Genomic DNA, 18,254 nt, shown 5'->3' with positions numbered 1-18,254 from the left:
AGCTGGTTTTGAATTTGCAGAGATCTACCTGTCTCTGACTCCTGAGTGCTAAAATTAAAGATATGTGACACCATGCCTGACCATAATTTTCTTTTAATTGAAGCCCAATGACTAAAGGAACATGGTAGACAGTGGCAGGACATGAAGTCTGAGAGATTTGGGGGTCTTTCTAAACCACCATGCTACTCATATTTTAGCCTGAGAACAATGGTAAGTCCTGAGAGAGTGTGGATAAGAGAAATGCCATGATCAGGGCCACATGCTTGGCACACTTAGGCTAGAATGTGTAATGCAAAAATTCCAGAGAAAGAAGTCACGGGTCTGGAGAAATGTGCAGGTAATATGGCTACATACTGGCTGACTAGACAAGCAGTGGGCAGCACTGTCCATACATGAGATTAACATACTTTTCTGGATGCTGAAAGATCAGCCATAAATAGTCAAGAGAATTCTATGTCCCATGGGCACAGCACTTTTGATGTCTCCAAATATGTTATACCATGCTGTTCCTCACCAAAACCCGAGAGATCAGCTGAACAAAGTTCAAAACTTATCAATGACCCTGCTAAGTCATACAGATTACCAGAAGAATGGAGGAAGATAAGCAAAGCCATGGTTAACTTCCAAGTGTTCAAATTCTACAAGCAGACCTTTGCTCCATATGCCCTATCACTGAGTATTGGACCCCTCATTTTCAGGCAAGCCTCTGTGTGGAACTAGCAGTTAGATAATAAATAACTCTTAAAAGCAAGTGACAAGATGTCCCTAATACTGCCATTGGCCTACCTTCTTTGTCTTGGGATTCCATTCTGCCTTTCCCCATCAGTCTGCCCATCTTGGGACAAGATCCCAGAGGACAGTGCTGCAGATGTAGGCTTGCTTACTTTCATCCACCTAAATGTACTTTTACTTTAGAAAATAGGAGTGTCCCCAGAAGCCCAGATGGCTCTTTGTTGTCTTTGTTTGGAAATTAGTTTAGAGATATCAGCCAGAAGATTAAAAAGCCCATATCAGATCGGCTAAAATCTCTTTCCTTCCAGATTTCATTTCTGCTCCTTTGAGAAAATTCTGCTTTTTTTAGAATGATGAATTTTCTGCCTGTTTTATTCTGGGGGAATATGACACTTCCTAAGACACAGTCTGGTGAGGCTCTAACCTGGGGGATGGTGAAAGGCTATAAGACCATTCACCATACCTTCTAGGTATGAAGCTCCAGTAGACACAAACTGTAAATCCTTCCAGCCCTTGCCTCCATTCTTGTTTGCCCTGATTCTTAGCAAATTGGTCCCTAACAGCAGTCCCTTCTCTGGAATTGGTACTTCCCACAATGGGCATGGCACAAGATTTCAATGACTTCACCTTGGAATCTGAAAAGCAACCTAGACATAGATTGACTGTTCTGCCCCCAGTATAGAAAGATGGGTATGGATAATCATAGTGTGTGGTATTGGTTAAGCCACTGATCAAATCCACTCAATGGACTCAAAGCACATTACACAGTGTCCTATCAGTTGGACACCTTCAAATCTAGTTTCTAGGGGTGAAAGTGGTTGGTGGGGAGGGATGCAATGGAACAGCAATGAAAGAGATATCTTAATAGAGAGAGCCACTATGGGCTTAGGGAGAAACCTGGTGCTAGGATAATTCCCAAGAATCCACAATTATGGCCCCAGCTAAGCCTCCTAGCAATAGTGGAAGTGGTGCCTAGACTGGCCTACTCCTGTAATCAAATTGACGAATACCCCAACTATCATCATAAAGCCCTCATCGAGTAATTGACACAGAGATCCACAGCCAAGAATGAGGCCTAGCTCTGGGAATCCAGTTGCAGAGAGGGAGGAGGGGATACATGAGTAAGGGAGGTCAAGATCTTGACAGAGACAGCTGAACCAAGATCGTGGAAACTCATGAACTCTCTAGACTGACAGATGTGGAGACTCCAGGGACTGAAGTAGACCCTTCATATGTGGGAGACAGTTGTGAAGCTTGGACTATCTAAGGGACCCCTGGCAGTAGTATCATGATACAAACCTGGTACATGAGCTAGCTTGTTGGAAGCCACTCCCTATGGCAGGATGCCATGCTCAGCCTTAATGCATAGGAGAGGGGCTTGGCCCTGTCCCAACCTATTATGTAAGACTTTGTTGACGCTTCATGAGAGCCCTTACCCATGAGAAGGAGTGGACTCAGGGTGGGTTGGGAGGAAGATGCAAGGGGTGGGAGTAGGGTTAGGAAGGAGAACTGTGGTTGGAATGTAAAATAAAATTTAAAAGAATAAATAAATTATAAAAAAGAAAGTGGAGCAAGGCATCAGTTGTCACAGTTGCTTTTCTCATCAACTACTATCTCTACTTACTGGCCCAGAAAAGTAAGGGACTGTGAGTAGGAAGGAATATAATCCCATGAAGCTTGTGATTCTCTAAGAAGACTCAGTACAAGAGTTTAAAGATTAGCTGAGGCAAGGGGACAAGTATAGTACCATGCATGTGATTCAGACTCAGGTCTCTCTGGAATCTAAACTTGGACTTGTTCAGCTAAACCATACTGCTCAGTACTAGGGTAGCTGCCAGGGTATGCTTGCTGACTGAGCTAACCTTCTGGAATTCAGAACTAAGAAAATATCCTGCTGCTGAAGATAGCCAGGAGATGCAGATGAGGTCCTATTGCAGACCAGATAAAGTAGTGATTCCTCAGGAGACCAACAAGAAAGTCATCAAACTGCTCAGGGGTCAGTGAGCAGGTTGAGCAGGGAGATAGTTCCAAGTTGAAAGCTGAATAAATATATAGTGTCAATAAAAATAAGTTGTCTCTTCTTGTAAGTCCAAAGGAATTCTTCTTAGGATGCTGGTAGGGCATAAGAGCAAAGGTATGGACATTGAGGGCAGGTGAGATGAGGTGGGCGATAGCCATTAAAATTGTACCTAGAGATCTTTCCATTTTCTGGTATCTTCTTTAATTTCTTTCTTTAAAGACTCAAAATTCTTTCTATACAGGTCTTTCACTTGTTTTGTTAGTGTTACCCCAAGATATTTTATGTTGTCTGTGGCTATTATAAAGGGTGATGTTTCTCTGATTTCTTTCTCAGCCCTCTTATCATCTTTATATAGTAGCGCTACTGATTTTTTTTTTTTGAGTGAATTTTATATCCTGCCACTTTGCTGAATGTGTTTGTCAGCTATAGGAGCTCCCTGGTAGAGTTTTTCCAGGTCACTTATGTAAACTAGACTGGCCTACTCCTGTAATCAGATATGATATGTAAACTATCATATCATCTGAAAAGAGTGAAAGTTTGACTTCTGAAATAATGAGCTTCTTTTTTTGTTTGTTTTTTGAGACAGGGTTTCTTTGTGTAGCTTTGGAGCCTGTCTTGGAACTCGCTCCATAGACCAGGCTGGCTTTGAACTCACAGAGATCAGCCTGCCTCTGCCTCCTGAGTGCTGAGATTAAAGGCATGCGCTACCAACGTGGAGAAGAGGGGAGGTGAGGAGGACATAAGGGAGCAGGAAGGTTGTGTAGGGGGAAGAATAGAGGAGAGCAAAATAAGAGATACCATCAGAGAAGGAGCCAGTATAGGTTTAAAGAGAATTCTGGAACTAGGGAAATGTCCAGAGATATACAAGGATGACACCAACTAACCATCTAAGCAACAGAGGAGAGGCTACCTTAAATGCCCTCCCCTGATAATGAGATTGATGACTAACTTAAATGACATCCTAGAGCCTTCATCCAGCAGCTGGTGGAAGTAGAAGCAGACACCCTCAGCTAAACACTTAACTGAACTGGAATCCAGTTGCAGAGAGGGAGGAGTGATGAGCAAAGGGGTCCAGACCAGGCTGGTGAATCCCACAGAAACAGCTGACCTGAACAAGGGGGAGCTGTTGGCCCCCAGATTGATCACTGGGAAACCAGCATGGAACTGATCTAGACCCCATGAATGTGGGTGTCAGTGAGGAGACCTCTGAAATCTATGGGGACTCTTGAAGTAGATCAGTACTTATCCCTAGCATAGGAATGGACTTTGGGAGCCCATTTCACATAGGGGAATATTCCCTCAGCCTAGACACACAGGGGAGTGTCTAGGCCCTGCTCCAAATAATAGGACAGACTTTGAAGATTCCCCCATGGAAGGCCTCACCCTCCCTGGGGAGCAGAAAGGGGATGAAATAGGGGGGTTGGGGGGCAGGGGAGGAGGGCAGAGCAATGGAACTGGGATTGACATGTAAAACAATCTTGTTTCTAATTTAAATTAAAAATGGAGAAAATAGAAAAAAGTTAGAACTTTGCTGAAAGATGGTTACTGAATGGTTAAAATTATAAGAAACTTTGTGTGATGATGTGGATATTAGTATATTGCATAATCATAATTTCTTCATAATAAAATTTTATCATTACAAAAAAATTGTACCTGTAACTCCTAATGCAAGCTTTAGAATGACAGGAGTCCCTAATTGACACAGGGCCTGGGCTGCTCCCCATCTTGGTCAAACAACCTCTTTTTACAATGGGTAGCAATCAGTTCAGAAACACACTCAGTAAAAGTTCTGAAAATAAAACAAACAACAAGAAAAGAAAAGAAAACCCCCCTGAGTTATCAGCTTTAAATGGAATATTTCTCAATGATAGCCACACCTTGTGCACATGCACATACCCTCACAAAGATTGAGAAAACATTGGGAAAGAATGTAAGAGCAGGAGAAGAGAGTTATGAAATGCTGTCTTTAAGATGCGACATGTCTACCACACTTACAAACTCACAGCAGCTGTGCTTACAAACACAAGGTCAGGCCAGCTTAAAATTCAACATGGATGCGGAGGTGTTCTTCAGGTCTCATCATTTACTGGGGAATTATTAGCAGTTGATAGATTCTAGAGGGAGGAGACTCATTCTTTTTGCTTCACTGCATGGCCCCGTGCACATATGGGCCATGCTTACTAGACTCAGTGTGTTATCAAAATAGGAAAATAAGTGAAGTTAAGAAGGCGAATGTGTTGGGGGAGGTACAGGGAGAGTTGGAGGAGATAAATGGGGTTAGATATATTAATGTCTAATTGCAAACATTTATGAAAGTCTCAATAATAAAAATTAAAGAGGTCAGCTGGGCATTGGTGGCACACGCCTTTAATCCCAGCACTCAGGAGGCAGAGCCAAGCGGATCTCTGTGAGTTCGAGGCCAGCCTGGTCTCCAGAGCAAGTGCCAGGATAGGTTCCAAAGTTACACAGAGAAACCCTGTCTCGAAAAACCAAAAAAAATAAATAAATAAAAAATAAAAAATAAAAAATAAAAAAATAAAAGAGGTCATCTAAAGGTATTTAATTGTAAAAACTTAAAAAGAGAAATGTCCCCTAAGTTCTAATGGGTGAACACATAAACCAAGAGTAAGAGGCTCAACTAACTCTATTGTTGTTTCTTATACTGAGTAGAACTGGAAAGTAGAGCAAAACCATAAAAACCCTGCCCAGAATGCTTGTAGAGAAAAGTTAAATTCTTTAGAAATATGTCTGAGACAGGAATATTGCTGCTAGGTTGAGGGGAATGGCCAACTAGCTACTCAAGGAATATATTTTAAACCCCTGCTCTGCACACTGACTTGGATTGTAAGGGAACATGTATTTCTAACCAGATGGAGGGGGTGGAGGGCAAATGACTGATGAGAATTCCTGACTAGGATAGAGACTCTGGAATCTTTGGAGGACTTGATGGACCAGCATGAAATATATTGATCAGGTTTTATTTTGTTAATACTGGCTTATGTACCATAGATGACCACCCCACTTCCCAAACTGGAATTTTATTCTTTTGACTAACTCCTCTTTCCAAATTGCAGCTTCCCTAAGGCTTAAGCCTTTCCTTCCATTAATCTAAAATGATTGGACTTCATGTGGTAATGCGCATCTATAATCATAACACTGAACAGCCTAAGGCCAAATTAGACTACATGGTATGAACCTATCTCAAAAAAATTTAAATAGCTGATGTTGGTGCTGGAGAGATATCTTAGTGGATAATAGTATTTTCCTGTCAGTCATGAGTACCTGAGTTTGAATTCTAGAACTCATGTAACTAGGTATGGCCTCATGCACCTGTAACGTCAGTGATGCGGGAGGTGGAAACAGGAAGACCACTGGGGCTTGCTAGATGTCAGGCTAGCAGAAGAGAAGGCAGAACACCTGCCTCAATGGAGTAAGATATTGGAGGACACTCAACACCCTCCTCTGGCATCTCTACACATCTTTTTATGCATACATAAGTATATACCACAGAGATATACATAAATATACAATAATAATTGAGAGGCTTTAATATGATATGTTCAGGGGCTAAATTCTTGAGGTTAAATAAAGTTGTTCTTCCAGAAGCCACAGGCAAGAAGAGAGGCATGCAGCTGTCCTCAGTCCATCCAGACCTTACATCTAATCAGTATGCATTGTTCATGTGCACTTAGCCCTAACTCCTGTGTCTGTCAATCAAGAGCATCTGTGATTTGATTTCAACTTCTCCACCTACACCTCTCTAAACAACTTTCAGTTTTCCTTCAGTTCTCTGTGCTCTTTCTGTATTCTCTAACTTGACTTACCATTCCATCCATGCAAAGTATTTTCACCTTTTTCTCTTCTTGTGGTACTCCCACAAACCTTCAAGGCCGTCAAACCCTCCTCTAGTAGGCCTTCCCTGAGAGCAGGCCATAGCCACTGTTTAACACTGTTCAAGCTAAAGGAGATATTCAGGAAGCTATTCTCTTTACTAACTGTTCCACATTGTCAAGGAATTATTCTCTCACCTTCCTCTGCTTGCATTGCAGCTTGCTTGTTCTTAGATCAAAGGACCCTTTCATCATAGAGGTTAATACTAGGGCTCAAGAGATAGGTATTTCTGGGTTGACCTTAATTTCAGCCCTGAAATTATCTATCAAACCATGTATTGGTTACCTTTCTCACTGCTGTAGCAAAATTCATGGTCGATGCTACTGAAGGAAGCAAGGATTTAGTTTTACCCGTGGTGTAAGAGACAACAGTCTCCCATAATGGAGGTGGGAGTATGAGAGTCACATTGTGTCTAAGTCAGAAAGCAAAGAAAAATGAACACAGGTACTCAGTTTGCTTTCTCCACCTACCTTTTTATTCATTCTTGGACCCCATCACAGGGACAGTACAAGTTATATTAATTGTGGGCATTTCCCTCCTCAGATAATCTTTTCTGTAAATATCATCATATACATCCCCAAGGTATGTCTCCTTATTGATTCCAAACCCAGTTGAAATTGCCAACAATAATAATCATCACAAATAGAGATACTTGTAGGTGTTTTATACTACTCTCATGTGGCTGGAATGCGATGGTATATAAGAAGCATTGAGAATCCAGAGTTCCTGGCATAGGTTTGCTATTCTTATCATTGCTACTTTCAGGCATGTCCATGGTAGAACATGACCCTCTGTATCAATTAAGAACAATCAAAACAACAACAGAATTCCAAAAGATGGAAAGCATTGTCTAGGGACATTACCATTAATTTTGTTGATTTTTCCTGTGGTCCCTCTTATTTCCTAGGCATGGTACTATAGATACTTCCAATCTGGACTACTCATTAGACACAGTAAAAAACAAATAATCACTTGGCTATGTAGCTTAATAGTAGAGCGCTTGACTACCACAGATAAGACCACAGCTAGAGTCAAACCTAAGTACAACAAAAATTAATTAATTAAAAATAAGAAAACAACAAGACAAAACCACAAACAAACAAACAAGGCGTGTCTTCTCCTATTCAAATGACTATGTAACCTGTGGGAAGAGAAAGATCCCTAGAGAGGGAGCTAGTGGGACACATGTACTATGAAGGGGAAAATGGGAAAAATCAGAGTGGTGCATCTCAGATTTCTTATGCTGTGATAAACACCATGGCCAAAGCAACATGAGGAAGAAAGGATTTATTTCATCTTAAAATTCTCAGGTCACATTCCATCACTGAAGGAAGTTGGGGCAGGAACCTGGAGGCAAGAACTAAAGCAGAAAACACGGAGGGTTGCTACTTACTGACTTGTTCCTCACGGCTTGCTCAGCCTGCTGTATTACAGAACCCAGATACACATGCCCAAGTAGGCCAGTAACTGAAGTGGTAGTTAATTAATGAAGAAATTGCCCCACAGGCCAGTCTGATGGAAGCATTTTCTCAATTGAGATTCTCTCTTTTAAAATACATCTATGCTTGTGTCAAGTTGGTATAAACCAACCAGCACAAGGGGAGGGGTAAAGAGCACCAAGGTTGTTTTTTTCAGGTTTACTTAAAATAGTTATAGAATATATAAGTATATTTGTATACATATATAATAATTTGAATAAAGTCACAACATTTAGGGTGATAATGTTCCCCTCAAAAAGCCATTGACAATCTAACAAAGCACCCAGCACCAGGGATGGGATACTTCCCTTCTAGTTGATAATTGGTGAAGTCCAGGAGACTTCCTAAACAATAAAGACCATTGTGCTTCTCCTTGGTTTCTTCCCAGGTCTTAAAGTTAAGACACTATTGCTCAAGATGCCACACACTAGATGCCACACACTCTAAACATAGAACTTGTCAGAATTGAGTAGAAAATTATCTTGGAGCCTCCTCCCTTAAGACTGGCTAGTTTTGAAAGTTGCTGTGCAAGCTGTCAAGGAAGGAAAGCAATTAGTAGTACTACCTGGGTGTAAAGCACATGAACCATAACAACAACCAGCATGGCAAATTATCCCCATGGTTGCAATAGTGGCACTTATATTTCAGGGGTAACCAACAGCTATCTACTTGGAATTAAGGCTTGCTTAACAGTAGTGAAATCATGCCTGGTGTTGCAGTCCTAGCCAATTCCCAGTAGCTAGTGAGATCATTGATCTTAGAGGAGAACCTACTAATGTCCCTTTCCTAAACAAGTATAATTTGCAATTTGCATTCTAAATACCTATTACTATATTCACAGATATACACAGATGTCAAAATACAGAGAAAAACTGACTGTTGCCTATCCCAATTGATACATCTATACAACTCCTAGGCCTAAATAAAGCTAAGGGAACATCAGAGAGGAGGATGCAGAAAGAAAACCAGAATTTCTGCAGTGGGGTAGAGTCTTCTAGACATGATAGGAATGCTGTACCCATAAAATCTTAATATGGTTGCTCAAACAAGTCCTGAATGGCAACCCCAGTTGATATCCCAATATTCATGGGAGAAATCTCACAAGGTCCCACCCCTAGAAGAAGAGCTACAAGCAATTAATGACTGCTGAGAGTAGGAGATTCATTCTTCTCCAGAGACAGGCTGCCTGATAGGTTATCCAGTCCCAAATGATCATCCCTAAATACATATACATATGAGCAACACTAAATAGGCTCAGCAGGTGTGTGTATGTATGTATTATGTATGTATGTATGTACGTGTATGTGTATGGGTGTATGTTTAACAATCGTAAAGAAGTGGTCATGAAGTTTAAATGGAGTGGAAGGGACATAGGAGGAGTTGGAGGGTGTACAATGTATGGTGAAATAATGTAAACACTATTCATGTATGAAACTCTAAATAAAATATATGTTAAAAATAGGATCTTCTTAATTTTTGTTTGTCTTCATTGACATTTGAATGTAGTAGCCTTGTTGCATCCCTGCTGTGGTTACGTGTCTTAGTGTTTTTCTTTGGGGAAGGGGGATTACATTTGCTGAAAAAACTTGGAATATATTTTCCTATATTTGATCACTGAAGAGCTCAGAAATTTGATGTATAATTATATTCTAATTGTATGTCTTCCTTTGTGGATTGTGTCTTCTAGTTCTTTTCCCATTTGTCTTTTGTAACTAATGTTTAATCATTTCTAAATGGTAAAATGAGTTAATAAATTTTCATTTTTATAAAGGGGAGAAAAGACTATGAAAATTGACCCGACGGAGCAAAAGCATCTTTTAAAATATTACCCTCCTTACTCTAGCGAAATAAATGAAGTAACATGACATCTGGTACACTTTGTCTCTGACAAGGTAGTACTGCCATGGGCCAGTGGGATGATGAAAGTCCTCCTCCACCATGGCAGCCAGCAACTTAGCAAGGAGATGTTTAGAAGATTTCTGTCTCTGTCTCTCTCAGTCATTCTGTCTCTCAATCACTCTCTGTCTCTCTTTTCTCTCTCTCTGAGACAGGGTCTCCCTTTATAACCTTTGCTAGCCTTGAACTCACTATGTAAATCAAGGTAGCCTAGAACCCACAGCAACTCATGTATTCTTCCTATTGAGTACTGGGATTAAAGGTTTTCCCTGCTGTACTTGGAATGGCAGGGGTAGTATTAGTAGGACATAGGGAGAAAGAGTGTCCATCACCACCTAGATCCGCATACTACACACTTGGGAGGCAACTATCTGCTAAGATGAAAAATAAAATCTCAACATGTTATTTCAGCTATCCAGGACACATTTTAAAAGTCACTTATCAGAACTAGGTCGATCACAACCTGAATGAGGAAAGACAATCAGCAGGTGTTACATGTAAGTAACAGTAATGTTAGAAATATCTGACAATGATTTTAAAACCACCATAAAACACACTTAAATGAGCAGTTATGAATTCTCTTCAAACAAGTGAAAAAGAGAAAATGCCTGTAAAAACATAGAAAACCAAATAATAATCATACTAAATTCATTTCTTTTAAATTTATTTGTTTTTATTTTATGTGTGAGGTTGTTGGATCCCCTGGAACTGGAGTTAAAGACAGTGGTGAGCTGCCATGTCGGTGTTGAGAATTGAGCCCTGGTCCTCTGGAAGAGCAAACAGTGCTCTTAACTGATGAGCCATCTCTCCAGCCCCCATATTAAATTCTTAAGACTAAGAGCAAAGTTTTAAAGGACTCAGTAGGTACATTTCATACATGACAAGAGAGAATAAGAGAAATAATCAGTGCATTCAGGGGCAGGGCAAGAGTAACCACCAAATCTGAACAACAGAGTGAAACAGAGTAGGGCAATGAACAGCACCTCAAGAACATGTTCAGCAATAGATGATCTAATATTCCTATCATTAAATTCACAGAGGAAAAGAAATCAATGCTGACACACAATCATACTTCAACTTCATAAAACTAAAAGCAAAAAAGAAATCTTATTATCTACAGTGCTGAGTTTCAGTCAGTTCCAGGTAATGTAATACTATAAATAGGATAGCTTAAAGAGCAGAAGAGTTCTTTTTCACTGTTCCAGAGTCTATGATATCTGAGATAGATGTGCCATCATAGAGAGGTTCTAGTGGAGGCTTCTTCCACTTTAAAGATGTTTATCTTCTGTATCCTCTTATGGTAGAGAGAGAAATCGAGTTCTCTGCTGCCCCTTTTTATTCATGAAAACTCCACTGCTAACACCCTAATTATATCTGAGAGACTCAACTCCTAATATGATCACACTGGGAGTTAAGTATCAACATATGAATGGGGGTGGCACAGATATTCAGTCACAGCAAGGTCAAGTTATTTGAATACCAGCATTATTTCTCTTGAAAAAGAAAGCATAGAAATCGAGTTGGCACACCGTTTTTCAAACAGCAAACAAAAAGATTGGGCAACTCAAAATTCCATATATTCAAATAAAATGAACACATTCTAATAAAAGAAAATCAAGAGACCATGTCATGAGCACACCCAATTTAAACATGGATTTTAAAAGTTCTCTGCATCAAAAATAAATGAGAATTCAGACATGGGAGGGGTAACAGAAACTAACAGTACATGTTATATGTGAGTCTCTGGAATTTTATGCTATATTGATGATGAAAGCTAAGTTTATGATCTAGTAGGGGTAGAATTTGTAATATATACAAATGTTAAGATAACTGCAGTACGAAGGAGTAGAGAGAGAGAAATGGGATCTAGTTATCTACATGTTACTAAAACTGGAAAAGTGTGACATTAGCAAGTTACAATATAACATCGAGTGCATGAGGTAAGGCCTATGAAACCACTATGACACTACAGAGATGGATATTCTGAAAAATATTGATTTTTAAAATGGAATTCTAAGACAATAGATATTGGCAGAATGTATTGAGAAACATTACACACCTTGTTGTTGTCTAAAAGAAATTTATTTCAATAAAACAATATAGGCACTGGTAATTGCTGCGAAATCTGAAGAGTTGAGTTTGATCTCTGGGATCCCCATGGTAGAAGGATAAAACTGACTTCTTCAAACTGTTCTTGAATGTCCGTATGCATGTGCATGCATCTCTCTCTCTCTCTCTCTCTCTCTCTCTCTCTCTCTTATTCTCTCTCTCATTTCTCTTTCTATCTATCTCACACATATACACACAAAATACACACAAAATTAAAAACATAGGCAAATCAAAATGAAAAGATGGAAAAGCAATAATATCATGCAAACATCTGTCAAGAGTAAATGGGAGTGAGTGTTAATATCAGATAAAGTACACTTCAGAGCAAAGAAAATTACTAGAGACAGAGAAACATTAAGGAAAGGATCAATACATCAAAACACATTGTACCTTAAATATGAATAACTAAATAATATACTACAAAGTATGTGAAGCAAAATGATACTTAGTTTTACAAGGAGAAATACACAAATCCACAATTGTAGTCGGAGATCTTAATGCCACTCTTTCAACAATTGATAGAATAACAGGGCAAAAACAATCAGCAACACTATCATCTAACAAGATCTAATTGGCGTTTATATAACACTTCACTCAGCAACAGCAGAGGAGGCATCCTCTTCAAGTGCTTACAGAACATCACCATAATAGATTATATCCCGAGACATAAAACAAACCTCATCACATTCAAAATAATTGAAATTACATAGAACATGTTCTGTAGATTTCGACCACAGTGGAATAAAACAAAAATCCAAATATATGAAAACTAAGCCACAGCTAGAGCCATGATAAGAAGGTAATGTGTGCCACTAAATGAATATGCTACAATGAAGAGAAGTTCTTACTTAAAATCTGAGGTCAGTCATCCATATTCCTGTTAGACAAACTTAAAATAATAAACACAAAGCAAGAAAGAAGAAATCATAAAGAAAATAAAACAATAAAATTAAAATTGAAAATAACACAAAAATCAACAAAACAAGAAACTTGTTTTCTGAAGACATCAATAAAGGTAACAAATGTCTAATAATACTGACAGAGAAAAACCAATTGTGAGAATGTATCATTAACCAACACCAGGAATGAGACAAAGAATAATAGAGACTCTGAACATTTCTACACATAAAATTTAACAATTTAGAGAAAATAGACAAGTTTTTGAAAAATGAAAACTTTAAAATCTTGCCCAATACAAATTAAATAATTTTCATGTCCAAGTGACAGAATGCATGGTTTAAAATGCTCTGAGAAAGACATATCCAGGCCCAGATAGTTTAAGTGAGGCATGCTACCAAAAGCAGAAAGACTAATTATAAGCAGTTTTACATAGTCTCTTCCAGAAAGCAGAAGAGGACAAAACCTTTGCAAACTCATTTAATGAGCTAGTCTTATTGTATGACAATGATGCAAAGACAGTACAAACAAAAAGAGATCTGTGCTCCAGTCATTCTCAGAAATATAAACATTTTTTAAAAAGACATTAGCAATAGAAATCAACAATGTGAAAAAATTAAAAAAGAAATCAACAATGTGTAAAACCATTGATTGATACATATTAACTGACTGGGATTTACTCCAAGTCTGTTTCAGTTTTGACAGTTAGCACAGTAATTGGTTTAGCAATAGTACAAGGTAGAAAGATAAATCTGATCAATGCAGAAAGTCATGTGACAATGCACAACTATTTATGGCTTTATGAAATTGGGTGGTAAGGGTCTGGAGAGATGGCTCAGCAGTTAACAGCACTGACTGTTGTTTCAGATGATCTGGGTTCAATTCCCAGCAACCACACAGTGGCTCACAGCTGTCTGTAATCCCTGTTCCAGGAGATCCAATGCCCTCACACAGACATGCATGCAGGCAAAACACCAATGCAAATACGTAAAAATAAATTATTAAAAATAATTTGGGTATGGGTGGAAAGATGTTGGAGAGAACTGATGCTCACAAGTTATCTTTGACCTCCACACATGTGCCATGGTACACATGTACCCACACATACATACACAAAATAAATAGATGTAAAAAGAATATAAAATATCCCCAAGGATACAGCTCAATAAAAGTGTTTGTAGCATAAGCATTAAGACCTTTGTTTGATTCCCAGCACACACATAGAAAGTTGGGTGTGGTGGCATGTATTTGTAATTCTGGTGTTAGTGAAGTGGAGACAGGTGGGTCCCTTGCAGCTCACTAACTAGCTAGTCTAACCTAATTGAAAATCCCCAAGTCTCAGTGAGAGTCCCCAGCTACAAAAACAGCCATAGCTCCTTAGAAACAATAACCAAGGCTGTCCTCTGGCATCCACACATGTTAATACACATACACAACTACTCACACTCACATATGTATATGAGAGTGCATACATAAATACACAAAATAGATTAGTTGATTCATATAAAATTAAATACTTTCTATTCACAACAGAAAATACTAAGATGAAAAAATGAGATACAAACTTAATGAAAATTTTTATGGACTACATATCTAGTAAAGGACTTGAATAAGGATTATACAAAAACAAATTTAAAAAAAACATAAAACAAAGGAAGATTCTAAGAAGTTCATATTAAATTATTTTTAGAAAATAAATCTATATGCAAGTATCCACAATCATTTGCAAAAAGGTAACCCCAAACTGGAAACAAGCAGTTGTTCTTAGGTGGGTTAATAGTTAAAACAATATTGTGCATCTATACCATAGCATACCATTTAATAATAACCAAAACCAAGCTAACAATACATGCAGCAGCCCAGATGGAGCTTAAGTGCACTGTACTACATGAAAAATAACAATCAATTTGCATTGCAACTTCAGAGTAAAAACTGTACACGAAAATTACAGTGAAAAATAACAGATTACTGGGTGTTGAGGGTAAGGGTATATGTGTAAAGGGGTGGGGGAAACAGCTCTATGGCAATGGTTATAGGACTCTACACATGTGATCAAATGGCATATAATACACAGGTTGTATTGATGTCAATTTCCTAGTTTTGATACTGTCCTTTAGTTACATGAAATATAAAAGTTTGTGGAAACTAGGTGAATGCTACAGGAGATCTTTATGTAGTTTAATTTGCCCTTTCCTGTGAAACAATAGTTATTCCAGTGGTAATTACCAAAAAGAAGAATAAAAAGGAATCTCTGAGGTTTGTTGTAGTGGAAACAACAGGACTTCAGCTAATCAGTCCTCAGTGTGAAAGCTGTCTTGATTGCTTAGTTGTTACGTTTGAGTTTAAGCAAGTTGCCTCATTTCTCCGAGCCTTGGTTCCCTCTACCAAAAATAGGGTCAACCCCACATGATTTGGGGTAAAATCCTATGAGACAATAGATTTTTAAATGCTTGCCTCACAGTAAATATTCAGTGAAATGTACATCTGTGGTGATATATTGTTTATGATCTAATAAAGCTTGCTTGGAAATCAGAATGCAAAGCTAGCCACTGCCATAGAAGCTGGGCATTGGTGGTATATACCTTTAATCCCAGGACTCAGGAGACAGAGGCAGATGGATCTCTGTGAGTTCAAGGCCATCCTGGGCTACATGAGAGGGAATCAGTCCAAAAGAGAAATAGAGCTCACACCTTTAACCCCAGTACTAGAGATAATATAAGGAGCTCAGTGCAGTCTCAGGATCAGTCTGAGATTTGGTGAGGAGCAGTGCAGTCTAGAGATGCAATCTGAGGTTCGGTGGATCACCCCTTTGTTCTGAGCATTGGTAGAGGTGAGAACTTTCAAGTGGCTGGCCACTTTGCTTCTCTGATCTTCAGCTTGAATGCCAATATCTTTCTCTGGCTCTGTATTATTCACATTATATGCATTTAAATAGTGGCCTGTATTATGACTTGGTACTTATTTTCTGTATCTTATTATGAAAATAAATGGATGTCTGGGCCACCTCTTACCACCATGTAAAAAGTAACTCATATGGAGTGAATGTCCATCATTTGGCATTGTATCCTGTTCTGAAAAAAAAATAGCTTAGCCCTGTACCATGGTGAATCCAACAGGGTCCTGAACTCCAGGTACCATCCAGGGAGGGTAACACATTGCATAAACTGTTCAGTGTGCATTCATTTATTTTGTGTCAAAGCTGAGAATATAACAAAGAAATGAGGTTTGTGCTCACAATATAGGAGGTAGAATAGTCAGATGCCTGGAAGCAGCAACATGCAAGTGACTCCTGCTGTTTCATAACAAGGGGAAGGCATAATGTGTGAAAGTGACAAGCAGCCACCTGTGGAAGGAGACAAACACCAGGGATAAACATGTAACAACTTGCTCTCACAGCAACCAATCCAGTCCTATGAGTCCTAAGCAATTTACATGAGATGAGACATTAATCTATTCTAAGGGTGGTGTCACTGTGACCTAATTATTTCCAACTAGACCTCATCTATTAAAGGTTATACTTTTTCAAAGACATTAGCACTCTGGGAAATATGCCTCAATATGTGTTTTGGTGAGGACAAAACATATTCAAGCTATAGCTCTATAGATTAGCACCCATGTTGAAGAGTGAGAAGCAGAGGCCTGAGATATGGGCACAATTTGACATTAAACATCTACTTCCATATGTTCCCTCAGAATCTGTGCCTGGGACTTGATTGAATCATTAATCATGGCAGGGCTTAAAATTGCTTGTGTGGGAAATGTGCAGTGATAACAGATACCATCAAAGTGTTCTCATGAAAGATGGTTAGAAGCAGAAAATCACCCCACTGTTTTATTACTCTGGTCATGTGTTTCTCCCATCCCACTTTGCCCCCAAAGCCTTTTAGCTTTGCAGGTTCTCCCAATTGAGACACCAACTTGTCTCTGTGCTTCTGCAGCTATTTCCCTTCTCACATATTTCCTATCCATCTTCCACAGGCCTTCATCCAGCTTGCTCATTCACCTGATTGCTTTTCCCATTCTCATGATGCTTTTCCCAGGCCAGCATCCTATCCCTTCTTGTAGGCTCTTCTTTACCAGGTCTCCTGTCCTCAGCATCTGACTGTGTTCTGTACCAAGTTGTGCTTATGGATGCTGTTTCCCTCTGTCTTGCCCACTAGGGTGGATTCTCAGTAAATGTTTTCTGAATTAGTGCTTCATGTCCACAGCTTACATACAATCAAGAGTAGACTGAGCCTTGGCAGCCAGCAACTGTGATTGCAGTATCCTGGGACACTTATGTCATGGAAGATACATTACAATCAACATGAAGGCAGAGCAAAGTTTGGAGAGTGTGAACTCTGTCTTTGGTTGGCAAATACCCAGCATGCCTCTGGCCAGGGGGTGCCTGGGCATCCCTTGGCTCACAGACAACTATTGAGGAAGACTTATAAAAGGGTCTGTGTCCATAGGCCCCACACATCTGGGCCGGGTGCATGCAAAGCCAGCTGATATGCTGGATAGCACAAGCAGTTTCCTGTGAACAGTTATGGCCAAAGACCTAGCCCTACCCCCATTTCTTTTAAGCTTCAGTCACAGTCACAAACATTATGTCTGGCTGTTGCGCCTGAGAGGCAGAAGATTCAGAAAGAACACTGAACTGAGATTCTGTAAATCTAGATTTACTTTGCAGCTCTTTGGAGCTCATTGATCTAGGCTAGAGTCTCATATCAATTTTTCGCATTTATTCTATAAGCCCCTTTCACTTCTGTTTTAATATTTTGCTGTGGAAATATAGAACAGTGTGACAGAGAGTAGTAAGATTTATCTTTCTGAAATAAACACATCCTCATCTGCATACCTACAATACTCTATCAGTATTGAATTGGGAAATATGTAATGCTACACCCCTGCATCAGGAATAGTGCAAACTATCGGCACTCTACACTTTTCCTCAACATAGTACTTGAAGGTCCTAACCACTTTGATAATGCAAGAAACTGAAATAAAATGTATAGTGATTTAAAAGAAAGAAGTAACACTGCCTCTACTTGAAAATGACATGACTATATATGTACAATATCCTCCCCAAATCATCTAACAATCCAAGAATTAGTAAGTGAGCTCAACAGAATAAACAATTGATCACATTTCTGTACACTAGTGAAACGTACATGGAAACTAACATTTATGGGTCAATTCCATCTATAAATGTGTCAACAAATATGAAACAGTTAGGTTTACACTTAAAA

This window comes from Cricetulus griseus, chromosome X (genome assembly GCF_003668045.3).
Source record: "Cricetulus griseus strain 17A/GY chromosome X, alternate assembly CriGri-PICRH-1.0, whole genome shotgun sequence".
Classification (NCBI taxonomy): Eukaryota; Metazoa; Chordata; class Mammalia; order Rodentia; family Cricetidae; genus Cricetulus; species Cricetulus griseus.
This window is presented reverse-complemented; position numbering follows the sequence as displayed.